The 20,164-nt window shown below is 45.3% G+C and overlaps 1 long non-coding RNA gene across 2 annotated transcripts; it reads right to left on the bottom strand.

Moving 5' to 3' along the window:
• Positions 1 to 814: 814 nt before the first annotated feature.
• On the bottom strand, positions 815 to 20,124 carry LOC138118404 (uncharacterized). Of its 2 annotated transcripts, XR_011155114.1 has the most exons (4): positions 20,026 to 20,124; positions 3,959 to 4,024; positions 2,543 to 3,871; positions 815 to 1,377 (listed from the first exon to the last, which is right to left on the bottom strand). It is a non-coding gene; the product is annotated as an uncharacterized lncRNA (long non-coding RNA). The 2 variants fall into 2 exon arrangements; XR_011155113.1 differs by having other exon boundaries at positions 2,543 to 4,024.
• Between the last annotated feature and the right edge of the window lie 40 nt (positions 20,125 to 20,164).

Raw genomic sequence — 20,164 nt, 5'->3', positions numbered from 1 at the left:
GAGAAGCAGCGTCTGCGGCGCTTAGAGGGGGACACGGTGTGGCCAGACTCGGCATTTGCAACGCCTGCCTGCTCTTCCTGCTGCTCCTTCCCGGTACAGGCATTCCTGCATCCAGCCTCTCTCCATCTGCAGCCCCTCCACCCTGGGCAGGAGCTCCAAGGCAGGGATCTGCCCCATCCTCCACCCCCGGCGCTCCAGGGAGCTGTGGGGGCTGCACAGCCGGGTCCCCCACGCCACAGAGCGGCCCTTGGGGCTTGGAAGGCGTGGGAGCCTCTGAATTTGCCTTTGGCCTTGCTGATGAGCCAAAGCCCTCCTCTGCTTCAGCCTCTGGCGACTGCCCGCGGACCCAGAGGCTCCGAGCAGGGGCACAGGGTGTTCCAGCAGCCTTGGAACAGCAGGAAGCAGGACCAAGCCTCGCTGGAACTGAGTTTGACAACTCATTACCTCACAGGATGATGTTTTACTTCCATCCCAATGCTTTCTGCTAAAACCCCATATCCTGTCTCTGCAGGCTCCAGGCCTCAGCCCGGTGAGAACCGCAGGGCTTTGGGCACAGAGCATCCTGCTCCGTCTCAGCTCTTTGGGATGCGAAGGGACGGCCTCATGGAAGGGCTTGGAAAACGTGAGCTAGCACTCCTGTCAGGCCTCGCAGGGAGAGGCATGCTCTGCCTCTTCCTCAGAACCTAATTCGAACCACAAGGATGCAGTGAAAAAAAAAACCTGCTTTGGAAGATTTTAAAGAACAGCACGAACTAAAAAAGCAGCTGCCAAAGCGAATTTCCATTATTAAAAATCAGCACTGATAAGAGCCATCTTAGATCAAATAATTTATTTAGTAATTCCATGTAAACACTTCAGATTTACTAGCAAATACAATGCTTGCTGTTCTTTTAAATAGATCATTCAAAAAATAAGAATCTATTATTAATGGCAGGTTGACTAGAGATCTCCATACTACTGTACAATAAGGAATTGGTTTTCTAATGGATTTAACATCTCGATTTTTCTTGTTCTGCATTTGCTTTACACAAAGCCCAAAGGACACAGGTTTGAACTGCTCCCTGACGATGCCACTGCGGCCCGGGGTGTTTTGGGGAAGGTACGCAGGCAACTCCTCCCATCCTGGCATTGGTGTGAGCTGATGTGAGGGTGGGATGGCAGAGCTCGCGTGAACACTGTTCACAAACACACGCCTTTTCGGTCAGAAAACAGACAGTGAACGGTGGAGAACTTCTCTTTGGGATGTATAAAAGCAACGAACTCCATCGTTGGCATTTACTTATCAACACAGCAGTACACATACACGTATCCACAGTCTGGAAAAGCATCCTATGAGCTGGAGAAAGCAGTGGTTCTGAGGCTTGGTACACCAGTGCACTAAAACCAAAAGAATGATACCTTCTTACATAGTCAAATGAAAAATAAATATCTTTATTTTCTGCCTACTTTATTTCAGTTTTCAAATAAATTTTAAATAAATCTGTACAAAGTATACTGTTACAGTATATATTTGTAAGTGAACTGAAATGCCTAAGTGTAACAACACTACAGGAAAGCAGTAAAGATTGGCACATCTCTAATCAAGATTAACTTTTACACTCAAAAAATACCAACGCCTGTGAAAACCCTCAAGATATTTTTGGTATTTTTATGCAAGTTGCGTTGCAAACACATGACAGACCAATTCTCCCCTGCCTTGAAAAGAAAAATCACTTCTCATGGTTTTCAGAGAACATGAACATCTTTATGATGCTAAAGGGACACCATCAGGTGAAAAGAGAGAGAGAGATTTCAGTTTTTAAAAAGCAAACACTTTGGTCAAAAATTGGTCAAGTTTTAGACTTTGTGCACTTTTGCCCATCTCCCCGAGCTCCGACTGCAGCCGGGGCCGGGGCCGGGGCCGGCAGGACTGCGGGAGCACCGCCACTGCGCAGCCCCTGGGAGCGCCGCCCCGCCTGGCTGCAGGGATGGAGCGGCTCTGCCGGGGACCCAAACCCTCGGGAGAGGAGCTGTTCCCCCTGCGATCCAAAAGGAATTAACACACATGCCGCAGGGCTGCGTTTTGCGGCTTTTTTTTTCCCCCCAAAAGCAAGAAACTAAAATTGATCTGACAGTGTCCCTTTGCTCAAAATAAAGACTTCTGTGCTGGAGAGGTCAGGTACTGAAACAAACTTGTTCACAGGGTCAAAGAGACAGGTACATCTCAAAATTCACATTTTCAAATCCAACTGCAGTTATTAGATTCATGAGCTCTCAAAACCTCCTAATATTTCGTTAAATACTTCCCAACTGGGAATTGGGGATAAATACTACAGATTAAGAGCGAGAGTTTTCTCTCTTAATCTTTCCAAAGATATATTCACTCAAAGTTTACATGCTGAAAGTTAATCTTACATTAGAATGTAATTGGCTGCAACATAAACCTATAAATAAATCAACTACCATAGATTAAACTCTGTTAAATATTTCTAAGTTAATAAAATATTGACAGTATTATAAAATTACAGTATTTACAATAAGAAAAATCTAGACTAATATATACCTTTAACAGATCTCTTCTCCAATTTGGGATTGCAACGGAATTATGAATATATGAACAATTTATTAGAAAGTTGCATTGCAATTATCATGTTTTCCATTAGAGCTAGAGAGGGTGAGCTATCACTGCCTTTGGAAAAGACAAAAAGTGACTTCTGATGGTGGGGTGTAGCTTTTGAGTACCAAACTGGTAACAGGAGTCCTCCGCAAGACGTCTGAAGATAAGGTAGGACCAGCCTCAACTGCTCAGATTAAGGTTGTATTACAGAACTGCCAGCAATCAGAACCACCCAGGCTGCAAAAGGGGAGGAAAGGTAGTTTTCAGCTCAAAGTGCACAGCTGGAAGGGCTCCCCTCATTCTGGACTCCAACTAAGGCTGCAGGAGCTTCGATCTGCTCTCAGGAACGGCAAAACCCTCGGCTCGGGATTCGTGAGGAGGAAACGAGCCCCGGTGCTCCTTAAAGGGACATAGTTGGGCTGCAGCTATGCCAAAAACACCCCTGTCAACCACGTACAACAAAACCAGACTGGGCATTTGAGATCCTCTTTGACCTGCTTTTTTAGGAGGTTATGTTTTTTGGGGGGTCAGGGATGGGTTTTGGTTTGGGGATTTTTTTTGCATTTTGTTTGCTTGGGAGGAGAAAATTGGCTGGGACCGTGCTGTCAACTCATTTTCTATCCCTCATCAGGTTCTCTGCTTCTGGGGTATTAACAAAACATGCAGTGTTTGGGTGGCACATACTTGTGGGGAAAAAGGAGGCTTCAACACTCCCAAGTCAATTTGTCTTGGGATAAACCAAAAGCAATTTGAGTCCTTAAAAATCGCCAGCTGCCTTTGGGGTCTCAGACACCCAGTGATGTCCTTTTAAGGATCAGATCTTTCACTTGCCCTTTTCCCCAGCTTCGGAGGAAGAGTTTACAGTGAGTTTAGGAAGGGCCATGTTCACATCCTCTCCCTCCTCCCCATGTCACATTTGCTTTCTAGAAAAAAATGGGAGGAAGAGTAAGTTTCAAACTCCTTTCCCGCCCTTCCCTCCCCCAGTCCTGCTCTCTGTAAACCAGAAATGGCAGTTTTTAGTGTACATTTTGGGATAAATTATTTTCTCAGCCCCAAGCCTGAAGATGCTAGTGAGAGACCTACCCGCAGGCTTCGGAGAGGAGGAGCAATTTAGGGGTTTCTACCGGTTCCCGTGGTGGGCAGGTGGGAACACCTCTGTCCTTAAAAGCAGGATTTAAAATGGTAAAAGAATAATTTGTAAACTCAGATCTACGTTACCAACAGAAGGCTCTAGGTCCTGCAGGCTCCAGTTCCCAGAGATGCAGAGCAGGAAAACTAGAAAGAGAACTCGGTACCTTTCAACCACCTGCTGGGTTGTACTGGGGGGGAGTGGGGAATGAGAGAGACAAAATGCCAACTGACCTTATAAACAAAGGTATGTTTAGGGCTTCTGGTTTCAGGAATAAACCGATATTTACTGGTAAAAGTCTGCCAAAAAACAAAAACAGAAACACAGGATTACTGGTAAATATTGGTTTATATGGAGAATTAAAAAAAAAATTAAAAAAAAAAAGAAAAAAAAAAAGATGTCATCGTGCTCCTGATCTCCACGTGCTCCCAGGCAGGACCCATGGCATCCCTGCACCCGGCCGTGTCTCTGGCACCCGGACACCTCAAACCAGAAGCCTTGTGTTGAGAGGAAAGTCGTGTTTCTTTCCTTTACTCCCCTTAAACTACGTGTTTCTGGATTCCCCCCTCCCTCCTCCGCAAGGCTGGTCCTACGGGGGTTTGGCTCAGGACATGGGAAGTCTGCTTCCAAAAGCACTTGGAAGTGAATTTGTACATAATATGGTATCTCAGCACAAGGCTGCTGGGGCCTGAGCCTCGGCTGCTCCCTGAGATACCATAAAATATACAAGACTGAGTGTATATTTTAAATAAAGCATTTTCTTGTAAGTGGCATAAACCCATTCATTTTATTTACATGCTTATTTATTTCCAAAAATAGAGTTGGTCCACATTGGACAAGAGAAATCAAGAAGCCATACAGTAGAAGAGTTAAAAGTCCAACATTTAACCAAAGTACAATGAAATTCCAGAAGTCTGTGGCTGACTTGAACCACAGAAACATACACATGAGCCACACAGACATTTGTACATAGAGCATTATATTACCAATAATATTTGCAAACATGAGGTCAAGATGGCTAAAAACCCAGCAGGACTGACCCGGGGGTCCTGGCTGAACAGAAGTGGGTGCTGAGGGGCTGTCACTGCTGTGGGGAAACACAACTCTCCAGAGATTTTGCTTCACTTTCGGTTTTTTCTTTAACTGAGAAAGTCCTAATTTTTCTGCCCTGGGGATCCAAATCGAGGACATGGTGAAAGCCAACCCCATGGAGCTCCCTAAATGCCGGGGTGCCGGGGGCTCAGACCTGCGGGACAGCGCGGATGCCACACAGCACCAGAACCCCGCTGGAGGGCAAAACCCTGCCCTCTGCTACTTGGCCTTAAAGATCACCTGGAAAAGAAAAAGTTGGGATTTATACCCTTGTGGTGTGCTGTGGGGTGTTTGAAAAAAAGTCTGGATGGGGTTTGTCTTGAAAACAAAGGTTTCCCTCCCTTGCCATGGGCAATTTTTTGGCATTAGTTATTCCAGTCCTGTCTACCTTTCCTGGAAGACCACAAATATCCTAGAGGATGTTGCACTGACAGATGAGGGAATAACTTTTTTACATTAAAAAAAAAAAAGAAAAAAAGCTTGGAGGATGGACAGCAGAATTAAAAAAAAAAAAAAAAAACAAATGGAAAAGATGCCTTATCTCTGTGTGAGGGCCCAGCTTGTCTGGGTATTTCCATGGACCTCACCATGATAACATCTCAGTGTCTCCAAAGGATGGAAAAACAGACTTAAATCTGTATGTTCTCCTGCAGAGAATTGCAGCAAGTAAAACGGGGAAGACCATTGTAGCACTTCTGGTACTTCTACAAACCCCCACGACACGGGGTAGAACCACACGAAAAGGGTATAAATTAATTTTCCTTTTTCAAGTCATCTTTGCCACTCACGCTATTAAGCCTAGTCCAATGTGAATGCTAGTACAGAGCTAATGTACAGAATACCAGTGATAATTATCGGTACCTAACAGGATTTAAAGGCAAGTATACTCAGTACATTTATTAAAAAACACTATTACCAGAACGCCAGAGCTCTGACAGCAGTTACACAAAGCAGCCGTGCAGGTCTCTACGAGGACGGAGCCTTGAGCACAAGTCGCTATGATCATCTGAGCCTGTGACAGACAACTCGATCTCCTAATTTGTTTCCTAGAACATTTCTAAACGCTGATGTGAAATACATTTTAAAACAGAGATGGGCCTGATCCTGTGCAGTTGGGTAAGCACAACACACCTCAGTGAAACTCAAAGCCCAAATTCCTAAAGAGAGAGCACAAGAAATTGTTTCTTACATCAAATAACTATCATGCAAGCATACCACGATGGTTTTATATTGAGTACTTCAAAGTCAGCTGGTATAATTCAACTAGAAGTGAGCAATCTAATGGATATCCAGGGGTAGGCACAAAGGTTGTGCCCGTGACAACCACCCGATTACCAGGGAGAGCAGCACAGGGACACCGTGGGGGTCTAATGAGCTGTGGTACAGAGGAGCTCCTGCTCAGCAGCCTCACAGACCTGCACCTACATCTGGAATGTGCAGGGTTCCTGTGGCAGGCTACACACCTTCACTTCATTTGCTCTGCTGCCAGAATCTGTGCTCTTCTTCCTGAATGAGCAATTCACTTACAGCCTGGCATACTGACGGAGCATTACAAATTGCTTTTTTCCCCCACTGCCTGTTGCCTCACATGTCCCCATGCTCACAGAACCAGACCTTATCGTGCTCTTCTCAATTTTCCAGCCATAGCCAGGCTGGGGTCACTTCTCCAGTATAATCCAAGCACTCTGCTCCTTGTCTTTAAACATAAACTCTGACTGAAAGCCTCGCAGTGCCTGCAGTTATCCTGCCTCTATTGCAAACTCCAACAACTTATCAGAGCACTCACTCTTCGGTACCATGATCTGCTGGACACAGGGAAGATGGGAGAAGTCAGGGTATTTGCCATGACTCCTAGACTTTTAAGAAGCCTAAAACTAAGCCAGAGCAGCCAAAGGTTGCTATGGCTGACACCAGTTACCTGTGGGTCCTCCTGAGTGTCTTGGGAAGAGAGATAACACAGGTCTGCACGTGCACACACACCAACAACCCTCCCTCAAGGACAGACCTAGACCAGAGCTGGAAGGTGCTGCCCAGACCTCTGTCCCTACTCCTTCCCTTTCTGGCCATTTTCAAAAGCAAGAGTTTTTTTCTCAGTAAAGATAAAAGAAAACAGAACGTACCCACGCTATCTGGCAGACCTGCAAGTCCAGCTCAAGGCAGGAACTGGGGGTGTTGCTTTACAGGAGAAATTTAGATACCATATTACCCAGTACTCTGGGCTTGTTTCTCCCCTCAGATCAGACTTTGCAACTTGGACCTAGTGGTGTCCACCAGAAAAGTTCCATGAAAATCAACCCTTCTCTACCCAGCAACTTTGGCTTTAATGAAACCATTGAATGGAACTCATTTGCTCAAAGGCTGAAGATGCAGACTTGGAAGCCTTTAATCACCTTCTCTAACTAGACTTTAGTCTGCCTTTTGCTCCCCAAGTGAACAATAGAACTGCAACCAAGAAAGGACTCCATGATATTTCTCTTCTCATTATAAGCCTATTTTTTATCCTGCTGTGTTCAGACATTCTGGCAGGTGCCCCAGCAAACCCAACTGATCATAGAATCAAAGAATGGATCGGGTTGGAAGGGATCACCTGGTCCAACCCCCTTTCTTTGCAGAAAGTGTGCTACTTTCCACCTCTCACACACTGAAGAGCTACAGCACTTCAGCTTCTCTTTCTCAAACTGGAGTTCAGGGTTGCTGCTCTTCAATACCCAGTGCCTCGATTACTACTTTAATTAAAAAAAAATAATAACCTGACATTAGGATGTTATCTAGTCATGGAGAATACTAAGCTGTTTTTTGACAGCCCTGGTTTTGCTAGTACCTTTAGTGTTTCAGAGCCAAGCTTTTTAGAACCCCCTTGATACACCTGTTGCTCCTCTACTTGAATTTCCTACTTTGCTCCAGCATCTCTGCCTCACTTGAGTTTCAGAGGGAGGCTCCTTACTTCACCCAAAAGGATGAGGTGATGGACAGCAGGCTCTCAAACATGCCCTGTGCTCCAGAATGACATGGAGGAGTCACTTCAGTGGCATGAAGTAGTGCAGGCAATGAAACCCAGATTTTCTCCCCAGCCCTGTCTCTGATGTCCCTCAGACACCATTGGCTCCCCAAGGCCCCCAGCTCTGCAAAGCCCTGCCTAAACTGCTTCATTTTCTGCCCTACCATGTGGCTCTTCCAGTCTGCTCCTCAAGAGTTGGACTTCTGTCTTTTGACGGAATCTTCCTGAACTCCAGAAGTCCCTTCCTTTATAACTATTTTTAACAACAGTTGTAGGGTTCTTTGCTCTTTCATGACAGACTTCTGCCTCATCTGGATGCCTGTAACCTTCCCACGTATCTATGGTAAATCTAAGGACTTCATTTTTCTGATCTTCTCCCCTGCAATATTTTGTAACACAAGACTCACTTTTAGTCCAGCACCCCTGAGAATACTGAACCTGCAATTCAGTGACCCCCAGCTGGTAACTGCCACTTACCAACTCAACAATAATTGTATCTTGAATCAGTTCTTACATTTTAGTCCTAAACAAAGGCTAACTCTAGACCAGGCTGTTACAAGAAATGATCCTTTAAGTAAATCAAGCTGTTGAGCACCGAAATGTTAGCCAGTTCATTCCCAAACAATCCAGCTAGATAGCATGGTCATAATGGAACTTACTTTTTCTAACAGATTTATGAAGATGCATGAGCCTGTTTTTTTCCCAAGGCTCAAGAAACCCACAACTTTCCTCTTGTCTGGAATAGAAAACTTCCTAATACCTCCATGTCATTAAAATACAGAATTTATATCCAACATAAATGCAGCTGTTTGGTCGTCAGGACTCCAATTTCCTCAGATTTTACAGCAACCTTTTAGATGCAGTGTTCCTCCTTTATGACCTAACATACCTGCTCAGTAGAGTGCAGTGGCAGGTAACGCAGTATCTTATTGATTTCATCACCCCCACCATGTTTCAATCAGACCAGCTGTGCCAAGGTCTTTTTTCACCACCGAGCAGTCTACAACAACTATTTTTGTCTCCTGTTTCCCCCCTGTTGTACAGGTGTGCCCATTCCTCACTCCAGCCCACAGCCCACAGCTGGCTGTCCCTCCTGTGCACACAGCTCTGCTCCCAACCTCTGCACACCCCGAGCCCCGACAGCCTCAGCCTTCCCCCAGCTGTGCTCAGTCCTCCCCAAACCCTGCCCACTTCCCGTGCCACCAGTCTGGGCTGAAGTGGAAATGCTGTGGAGTCACGGCTACTCACTTCACCTCCCTGTCACAGCCTTTCCCCAGGCACACACCAAGACTTTAGGAAGAGGTGCTGCCACATCCTAAATTCTATCTCCTTCCTGGACACCCGAATTTAGCTTCCCGGGTATCTCAGCTTCAAGAATGGCAGCTTCAGGCTTGCCCCAAGCACTCTGATACCCTTCAAGGTCTATGTGTCCAATCAACAGGCAAATAGTTCTGACCTGATGGATCTCCTAATCACTGGGAGCTTGTATTTCCCATCACCAAATCCTCTGCCATTCAAACCTCCCACAGCTGCTTCTCCAGCTCCTGGTGGCACCTCCAGAACACAAATCAACTCCTCAACCAAGGCTTTGGTTATAAATCACCCCTTTAATCCTGTCCAGTTTCAAGCCTCCACAAACACAAAGCAAGGCAGCCGGTGCTGTGGTGGGAATGAACCCTGACCATCTGCAGAGGATTTGATGCCATCTCTCCTCCACCAGCTCAGCAGTTCTGGCCTCAGGATGCTTTCTAGAGCCTGGAGTTCCCCCACTTGTTGCTCCATACAGTATTTTATCAGCAGATAATCACTTGTAAAGCGTGTCCTCTCTGCACTCTTGTGTGCAGTTCTTTGTGCAATTAAGCCAATGTACTTTGATTCCCATAATTAAGCTAGGAATTTTACTTTATGACCATATAAAGTCCATCTTTAAACTAAAAATAGACTGACTGTTAACAGATTCTTTTTTTAAAATGACTTTAAACTGCCAATTAGAGACTTGCATTGGACAAGATAAGTTACATATGGCCTTGCAGAAGCCTGCAAGGACTCATTTTCCAAGACTTTTATTGACAGGTGAAGCTCAGAAGCCAACTTTTTTTTTCCAAGATAGAATGAGACTCTGAACACAGCAGACCTATCCACAAACCAAACTGTTCGCATGCACGAAAGCAGAGATGGCTTTTACATGAATTTGCAGTGCTTAGTTCAGAGTTATTAATGACAGAAAATAATTCAAAGCCTTTAGTCCCTACTTTGCTCAGACCTGCCTGGTTGCCCTTCAGCAGCCCCTGGCAACGGTGAACCTACTGTCATTTATTATTTAAATAAAACAATCTTTTTAATAAAAAGAAATTCTGACCCCATTTAAACTCTGTACCTGACAAGACACCGGCTTCTTTCCTTCACCTCTGGTACTGCTCACACAACATTTTTTTTTAAGCTGACCTGCCCACACAGCTCCTGATAAGCCAATGCTACATTGCCAGCTCTCCTCAGCATCACTCGAGTGGGAGGTTTAAATACCAGATTTCACAAAATCCTTTCTCCATGATTCCTAGCCCTGGCATTTCGTGAAGTATTGACAGATCGGCAAGCCTTCCCAGCTTGCCCAAAAGTGAGCCAGCTGGACCTGCTTCTGCTGGACTGAGGCAGAGAGAAGAGCTGGTCCCTGAAATCCCAGCACTCACCTCTCGACCCCCAGGTGAGTTCTGAGGAGCCTGGACCGGCTGACACTGATGTGCCGATGCAGACTCACTCCCCAGGAGCTGCTGGTCTGAGCTCCCCTGCCCATATGAGATGCCTGGGCAAAAGGTGAGCCCAGGCAAGTTCCAAACCTCAGGAGACTGCGGCCTACATCATGCTCACTATTGTGCAACCAGGATGGAGCACGGAGAAATAAAATGCATTCCCTAGGGAGACAGTAGAGCAAGCCCAGGCTGGGGAACAGAGACACCCAAACCAAGGTGGCTGCCTTTCAAACGACACTGCTGCTCCCAGACATCCCAACAGACAGGTCCTGCCCGATGCACAACCACTGTCCTGCCCTCTGACAGCTGCCTTTCTACCCAGAGTGAGAACAAAACCCCCCAAACCTCTAATGTCCCAACCTCAATGCCAGTTTGAGTCCGAGTCACACATGAAGACATTCACCAGTAACACAAGAAACGACCACTGCTCATTTACTGACCCTCAGCTCTCAGCAACAGAAACTACCCAGGCATGTATGATACGGACACAGCCTCCTCCAGCCTCATCTCAGCACCAGCCACATCAGCACAGCTGGTGACACAGAGGAGCTCAAACCATGCTGGGGGGGTCATCCCCGCAGCAGAGCCCCCACAGCCCCCCCGAAACACCCCGTGCCAGTGCTGGCCCATGCATCAATCCAGAGCATGATGATGATGATGATGATGATGTCTGAGAGCCCAGGCTCAGTTCCCAGACCTTCCTGCAAGCATGACAGCAACACCTCGCAGCCCAAAGCGCTGACTCGTGTCAGTAGGACACGATCTCTTGCACCAAGGCATTCACCCACGGGGCTGCTGCACGGTCTCTGCACCATGCTCAGTAACACAGCCAAACCCACTGGGGTCAGCGTGGTCACTGGCCTTCAGATGCAGCTTGCAAGCCACTTTCACAAAGCAATTCTCCACTGAAATCAACATCGTGACTGGGATGACATTTCAACACAAGGAGGTTTTTCCCAAAAAGCTGTCTAAATCTCTCCAAGTCATGCACTTGCCGTCCCAGAGGCACGCACTGGATCAGCTCCCACAACAGCCACCTCCCTCCAAGGTCTTCCCAGCCAGGAGGGGCACATCCTTCCTTGCTGCAGATATAAATCCACACCTCTCACCTCTCCAATCTCAAACAGAAAGAATGAAGCTGGCTTTTTGCTTCCTGCCTATTTCAAGATAGTGTTTCAAGAAAAAAATGCTTCAATGCCACAGCCAGGGAGACTCAGCAGAAACTCCCACTGCCATTGTTGCAGCCAGTCCTCTTTGCACTTCAGTCTGCTATGAGGCCTAAGACTCAGAAAGGGTTAAGGTGTGTATTTTTGCAAAGCTGATGTCAGGACGGACAGCAAACCAACTGATCACCAGCAAAGCCAAGGAATTGTCTGAGTTAAGATTGAGTTCGTGCTGGGGAGATCCAGCAGATTCCCACTCAAACCAAGCACCCTCCCAGCTGATGGCAGATCCAGAAAGGAGCAGAGGTTCACCACATGTCATGAACTTAAGCCTCAAGACCAGGTGTGGAAATGGCCAGAGTCATCAGCACAGCCAGAGCCAAGTTCAACAGCAAAGTAGTCCCTGCTCAGGACCTGACAGCTACATTATCTGTGTTTTGAATATTTCACTCTCCTGTGAGCTCTAGCTTGGTCTGATAAACCTAATGCCCACTGGTTGGTAGAACTTGTCTTAGCTAAACCCAAACTGTATCAGGTCTTGCACTCTGAGACTGCTCCAAGATACATTATACAGGGACAGCAGAATTTCCCTACCGAACCGCATAGCCAATTCGAGCTGCAGAGATACTGCCACAGCTCAGGTGATGTCTGGTCACCCAAAATGAGACAACACCCACATGCAGGCAAAATCTACGGCCAGCCTGAGCAGGCTCCATCTTAGCTGGCCATGGTGCCTTCCAGAGCAAAAAGCTCAGGACCAGATCCCCTCTCTGGGTAAAGGAGCGCCAGCAGTATCGATCTGCAGAGGGACAGTGAAGCATTGTTTGGGGATATCCAGCCTTTCGCTCTGTCTTGTTTTAATCAGTCAACATTCAAAAGACAGATAGTGGGGCCAAAAGTCCTCTATCTTTATCTTTTTTCACTTAATCTCCAGCTGACATTTTTCCGTGAAAACACGCCTCGTTTCTTGCTGTATGACTTCAACTCTCCCTCTTCGGTGATATTTTGCCTCAAACAGGCTACACAACCGGTTACTGCTTTTATAGAGGTGGGAGTGACATGCTTTGACTCTTCTGAAACACAAAATGCTCATCGGGCTTCAGCCACCAAACTGCAACGATGGGACTAGCAGAGCTACCCCAGCCGGGGAGCTCAGCCCCTGCAGCTCCACAATCCCCCGGGACCAGCTGCCTGACACCCCTCAGCTGCTTGTGACAAAGAGCCACTGCCATCAGGCTCCCATGGGCTTCTCTAAGTGCCATCCCCCATAATACCTGTGCTGATGCTGAAGCACTTGCAAGGCAGCCCAGGTATACCCCGGCCATCCATCTCTGCCACATCCAATCTCCCACCTTGCTCTGAAAGCCTTTTCCCACCCTGCAGACAGACAACACCTTTGCTGTGACTGCGGGGAGCTCCTCCCCTGGGACAAACTCTTTTCACCCAGCCTGAGTCTGCCGCCTCAGGAAATGCCTTCGTTAATGACAGCACCACACCTGCCCAAACACCAACCCGCTCATCCTTTCCCTTCCAATGCGCTCCTCCAGCAGCAACTTCTATGCCATCCAAATTGCAGTAAAATATGCAGAATGCCATTGGAGAAGTAACATTGTGAACCCCTGCAAATGGATGATTTGGCCTTTACTTCTCTCTGGTATCTGCAGCTGTTCGGCACTAACAACAAGCAACACCAGCCCAGTAAAGCCTCGTGGCCCACTTGTAATTCACAAGAAGTGGGATTGTTGCACGCCCTTATGTGAGCTGCCTTTCTCCCAGACTGCAGCGCTGCTAACACACAGCCCCATCAGGAACTGAAATGCTTTGGAAAGATAACGAGAAGGATAGGCAGGCTACGAGAAACTCCCAGAGCGGACCCAGGACCATCTGGCACGAATGGGAGCGGGAAGGCAGCCTCTGCTGGGAGCAGAGCAGGCAGCCCCGCTCCAGCTGCGGAGCTTCCGGAGAGCTGCCACACGAGAGGCGCATCCTTCCTGCGCCATCACCCTCGGCCATCCCAACACAACACACACCACTTCGGAGAAAAAAAAAATAAAAGCCATGAACTTCAGGCCCAAAGATTAGGCTCTGGGTAATACAAGCTTTTAAAAAAGGTTATAATTTTGGGAGTCCATTTAAATTAACCTTAACTAGCTTTAAACTCTATATACGTATCTCCTTGCCACGCTCACAACCCACGCACATTTTGCCGTGCCAGCGAGCTAAATCATGTGCAAGTGAGCAGAGTAAAAGGAACCACAAAAAAAAGCTCTGGGCAGAAACTCTCTTTCATTGTTGCAAGCGGCACAGGAGATGGCAACAGCAGAAGGAATCAGGAATAAAAATGGAACTCGCTTGTTTACCTCATCGGTTTTGTCAAAACATTGTGACAACACTTTGCGTGCAGCCCGTTTCTCTGTTCTGCCACCAAAAATTCAGAGCCCTTCACCTATCTTCACACATTACAGGAGAAAGCCAAGAAGAGCAAAACTTTTAGGGAGAGAAATGAGTGTGCAAAAGATATAAAAAAGCCCAGCTTGAGAATTTCAAACTACTGGGCTTCTCTTCCAGATAGTCCAAACACCACCAGGAACAGTGACCCTCCAGCTGCACAAGCTGAGTTAACAAGGAGCAGGCAGCCAACAAAAGAGGAGAGTAAGACAATAAAGGGAAAGTTTGGGTAAGCCTGACAAAAAGCAAAAGAAAAAAAAGAAAAGAAGAAAAAAAAAAAGGCAAGGAAAAAAAAAAGCTGCAAACTGGGTTTCTAAAAATGAAAAATTCTTGACAGTGTCTTTTTAAAAGAGAAACTCCCAGCACTTCAGGCAGAGCCCTACCTCTCCAAAAGCCACCCAATACAGTAGGAAGCAGCAGGTTTTTGAAGGAGCAAATGGCACAGTTGTGGAGGAATTTGACTTCACTGCCTTCTTTCCAACTCACCTAAGAGAGACTCACTTTGTACCTGGAGAACTAGCAAAACTGAGGAAACTGGAAATTGGTTGGTTCTAGTTACACTTTTGAGTTTTCCTGCTTGACGAGAGTGCCTAAAATGTAAACCTGTTTTAGCATTCTTGTACATTAATGTCGTCATTCTCCCTGCTGACTCCCACAACTTCTGCCACAGACAAGTCAATCAGATTTGGTATATGCCCTGGGACAGGGAAGGGGAGGGCTGGGTTTAAAGCAAACAAGCAACCAAAAAATAATTATGTCAGTGCTCTGCAAGGTGTTGGATCCAAGCTCGGTGGATCTGCTGAAGTCTTCGATCCAAAAGACTTGGCAATTTTACTTAAAAAAAACGAAACAAAAAAAAAGTTGACCTCTTGAACTTAGAGAAAAGCAAGTGGCAGACCTTGGAGGAAGGGAGACAGCGTGTGAGGGTGCAAAAACATCATGTGCTGTAGTTCACCACTTTAGAAGAAATCAGAGTTTTGCTTTGGTTGGTTTTGCTTTTTCTGAAGTGCCAGGGAAAGGCGCTTCCCAAAGGGCGACTTTAGAGTTTACGGGCGCCAAGGTGGAAGCGTGAAGTGAAGACATGCCAAAAACATCAGGTTTGCATAAACCCTTCTGGAAAAAGTGCACTGTGTTTTAGGAAAAATGCATATCTACCAAATCTCCACTGACCAGGGGCCACTTGCACACGCAAAGTTGCATCAATTGGCAGCATCAATGCTGACATTTTTGCCTTCTCCTTCCACCCCCCTCCCCAATTTTTTTTTCCTTGGGAGACATACAGCGCCACTGCATTAGAACGTACAAGAAATGAAAACAGTGAGTACGACTGATATAGATCCATTGACTTTTTATTACAAATGTACTTGATCACTTGGCTTCAAAAAAGTTTAAATCAACCCCTATTTTCTGTACGCCAGTACAAAGTAAAATCTATTTTACAAATTAAATACCTAAAAATTTGACAAAAATATTAAAGTTTGATGGAAAAAACAGTTATAAAAATCTTAAATCCCCTTTTAAGAAGATAAGAGATAACATTCCCTCCCAACCCCCACAGTCCTGTTATACAATATTAATAGTCATTTTTTAGAATAGGTAGGTATGTTATATCTTGCTGTTAGCATACAAGTCACTCTAATAGCTTTATCTGTATATACTCCAGTTAGTGCATGAATGTCAACTGATTGAATATAATCAACTATCTTTAACTGATCCCTAATTTACATTTCATAGCTTGCATAGTTTGAAGGGACAAAGGTTACACTACAGCTAATCATAAAAAAAGGTGGTTACAGTGCTATTTTTAAAGGCAACAAAGTAATTGCTCCCAAAAAAAAAAAAAACCAAACCAAAACCTAAAACAAAAAAAAAAACCAAACCCGAAACAAAACAAAACAAAACAAAAAAGAAGTTACCGGTCGGCTCTGAGCAGGGGTTAAATCCCCGGCAGCAGCTCTGCCTGGCTCGCAGGGTGGGCTCTGCGCCCGCCCGCTGCCCCTGGGGCAGCCCCTCTGCGCTTCCCACAGTCCCGGGACAGGTTGGGAACCGCTCTCCCGGCAGCGCTACCCCCAGCACATTTCAACCCCTGCGAGGGATACGCACGAAGTGACACTGTCAAGTATTTCTTTCCTTTTTTTTTTTTTTTTTTTCTGTCCTTCCCAATTGAATTTTCAAAAAACGAAAAAGCTCTCCGCCTACGGGCGCGCCTGGCTGCGAGCTCGGCGCGCTCCCGGCACCCGCGGCCGGGCTCCTGCTCGCCCGTGGATCCCGCCCGGCCCGACCCGGGGGCTCCCGGCACCGGGGGAACCCCGCGGGGGTCCGGCCAAGCCCCCCCGGCTCCCGGGGAGCTGCGGGCTGCCCCCCCCGCAGCAGCGTAAGCGGGACCGCAAAAAAGAGGCAGGAATCAACAGCGGCTAGTGCTGTTTCTTTCTTTCTTTCTTTCTTTCTTTCTTTCTTTTTAAATTTAAATTCTCAAAGAGCAATTTCACTTTTTTTTTTTGTTTTTCCTTTTAACAAAAAAAAAATACAATTTGAATTTGGAGGACATTTCCCCGTTAGCATAAAACCACTTAAAAGGTGGTTGTATTTCAATGGTAAGTTACTTGACAGTGTCCCTTTAACTTAAAAATAAAATAATGTCAGTATTGCAATGAATTTCAAGTTTTCTTGCACGTAGTCATTATAAAGTAGCTTTTATCATGCTCTTGGACCTATTCTACAAGACATTTAAAAGCATATCATCAAGGAAAATATAAGGCATACTTCTCAGGAATTAGGTATCTTGGCACATTTGAGCATACTGTCTTTTTTTAAAACAACACATATGGTCAAATATACCTTTCTTCTTCTAACATTAAACAGGGTTTTCTGCTCTGATTTGTTTTAAATACTGAGATATTAGAGCCTTGGTAAAGTACCGAGCACCTCCGGGAAAACAAAAATTAAAACAAAAAAAGCAGAAAAAGAAATCAAAAGAAAACTAAAACAACCAGGAGCAAAATCCCACGAATCTTTACAGTCATTTTAGTCTTTCGTTATCATCATTCATCAAGTCCTTGAACATACAGAACGTGCGTTAAAAGGAGAAAAAAAACCAAACCAAAACAAAAAACCAAGGAAACACGCAGAAGAAACCCAAAACGAGACAAAAACTGACCACAAGTTCTCGGCCACTGTTCACAGAACTGCCCGCGGGCTGTTCCAGGCTGTACTGGTTTGACTGGAACCGCGCGGCCCGTGCGCTTCTCGAGTCAGCCGGATCCTGGGCAGGATCCGGGCGGCGCGGGCGAGGAAGACCACGGGAGCAGCCTGCCTCGTCAGCGATGCTCCCAGGAGCCGGGAGGGACGGAAGGACACTCTGCCGTGCTCTCCTCGCCTCCCGCTACTTATTGCTGGGAGCGCACCGCGGCGGCGTGGAACTACGGGCGCCGGAGCGCGTCCGTCGGCAGCGCGACAACTTTGGGGAGGGCAGTGAACAGCAGGACCGAGACAATCAATCAAGTAGCAAAACCAAAGCAATTAAATTCCTAACTACGTCTAGCAGCATGGAGAGTGCAGTCCCGACACATCACAGTTGAAGTACAATAATCGCTGGAACTGCCCATCCAGAGCCTCCGATTCAGAAGCAGGTTATCAGACACGTTTACATGCAATTGAGAACCATTTCAAATGTCACATTACGCACTCTGAAAAGCTTATTCCACTACTGGGAAATAGGAAAAGTGCACATTAAAGCAATTTTAAACATTTCCAGTGATTGTTTAAAAAGAAACAGAAACACCTCGCTACCAGCGTCTTGTGTTTAACTTTCTGTGAACACTAACAGCAAACTTCTTTCAAGGGCAATAATGCATGGTACAATGGAAACAGCTTGTTTTGACACTTACAGTACATCTCAAAAAAAGAAAAAAAAAAACCAACCAAAAACAAAACCCAAGAAGAAAAAGGGAATCATAATTTCAACTGGGAATAAAACGACAGCAGGAAATCAAATTCTTTAAAACAAGCTTTTTTTTTGTTTTCTCCCCACCCTTCCAAAACTCCATCCTTGCCCCTCGGTAAAGAAGTGCTGGCAGCTCCTGCTCACACAGGAGCAGCTCAGGTCTACCTGACCCCTAACTCAGCCAAGACCATTCAGCAAAATGATTGCATTCCCAAAAAACTTCCGAGTGGAACAAGATTCTAGTTTCTCTGAAACGCTCTCTACTGAATTCCAGCCAAGAAAAGAAAAGAAAAGAAAAAACAAAAAATAAAGTTTTGTTTTCACTGTTTAAGGCATCTTTTTTTTATAACATTTTCTCTTCACTCGCAATGATGATAGTCATGCAGCAGTTTAATGATAAAAATATATTAATATTTTACTATACAGCAGCAAGAAGTTAGTCAATTAAAAGCACACCAACTTTTTTAAAAGAAAAAAAAACAAAAACAAAAAACCAACATAACCGAAAACAACAAAGACAACCTGTAAAAGTCTATTATTATTCTTATTATTATTACAAACAATTTCAATTTGGAGAACACACCTGGACAGATTAGTGTTCTGACAAATCTGTGTTTCCCTAGCCTAGGCTTTGAGCAGAGCCCGCGCGCGGCGGGAGCTGGGACGGGGAGGGCAGGGCACGGCCAGGCTCGCCAGGTATGTAGCCAGTAATAATAACTAGCACCACAGCTACATGGAAAGAATCTATTACGGACACACACCGGCTTGGCTTTCACTGTCCAACCAAACTCCGACCCCCATGGCTCAGTGGGATCACGCTGCCCTCGTGCTGCACTGGTTCCTAACAGGCCTACGGAAGTTAACAGGGATCAAAGCATCGGTCCGGACCTCTCAGAGTTCAGGAGATAGTGCTAGTGCCAGTGGCGACACGGAAAGACTCGCTACCTGCTGTCCAAAAACAGGTGCACTGGAAACCGCTGCACGTCAGGTTAAGTACTTTAAGTACACAGAATAAAAAAAATATATTATGAACAATACAAGTACATCTCATATACACAATAATGACAATACGCCTACTCAGTTGTAAACCAAACAGGTGCAGAAAAAAAATATTATGGGAGGAAATTCTTTACTTTTCGTTTTTTTTTTCTCTCTCTCTCTCTTTTTTTTTTTTCTTTTCCTCTTTCCTTTTTTTTTTTTTTTTTTTTACTATTTGAAGAACTTTGGTTCAAACGTAAAAATCACAAGTTAGCAAATTTCATTTAAATGCCTTTTTTAATAATTTTTCTTCATGTTCACAGAAGTTTCACTGACCATTTTTATATGTTTAAGGTCCAGATGCAATGCATATTGTATAAAAGAGAGCACTTATTGTTTACCTTGCATGAATTAAACCTACGTACCTTTTAACTCTACAAACTTCTGCATAACATTTAGACAAAGCTCAGACACACAGCATGCCTAGCCCTCATATATATATACACATCTCTAATCACAGGTATATAGGGTGTCAAATATACTATAGTAACCTCCATGTAAGGTTCGAAATTTGGTAACAAAATGAGAAGAAAAAACTAAAAATATTATTTTACGTGTTCTAAAATATCTCTTTTTTTTTTTTTGTGCTAAAGTCAAATGTTAGCTCAACATGAAAAGGACTTTTTTTTTTATATAATTCAGCAATATTATAATCTTGACCATTTTTGCAAACACTTTTAATAATAATAGCTTAAACGTGTACAAAAGTTCTCGGTTAATTAGGGAAATAAACACTCAGTTCTTTATATTTTTAATCAAGTAGGAAACACAGTTCATATATAATGTTATTACTTTTTTTTTTTTTTTGACTCTTTTTTTTTTTTGTGTGTTTTGTTTTTTTTTGTTTTGTTTTGTTTTAGCAGCTGCTTACTGTTTGATACGGTGGGTAAAGTGGAGGAACATCCAGCGATGGGTGGCGGGTCTGAGGCGCTGCTGCTGCCGGGCGGCGGGGGGGGCGCCGGGCGGGCGGCGCGGCCGGGGGGGCTCCGGGCGGAGGGGGGGCTCCGGGC

The sequence above is a fragment of the Aphelocoma coerulescens genome, chromosome 13 (assembly GCF_041296385.1).
Source record: "Aphelocoma coerulescens isolate FSJ_1873_10779 chromosome 13, UR_Acoe_1.0, whole genome shotgun sequence".
Lineage (NCBI taxonomy): Eukaryota > Metazoa > Chordata > Aves > Passeriformes > Corvidae > Aphelocoma > Aphelocoma coerulescens.
The sequence above is the reverse complement of the archived record's forward strand: the minus strand, read 5'-3'. Positions and strand labels throughout refer to the sequence as shown.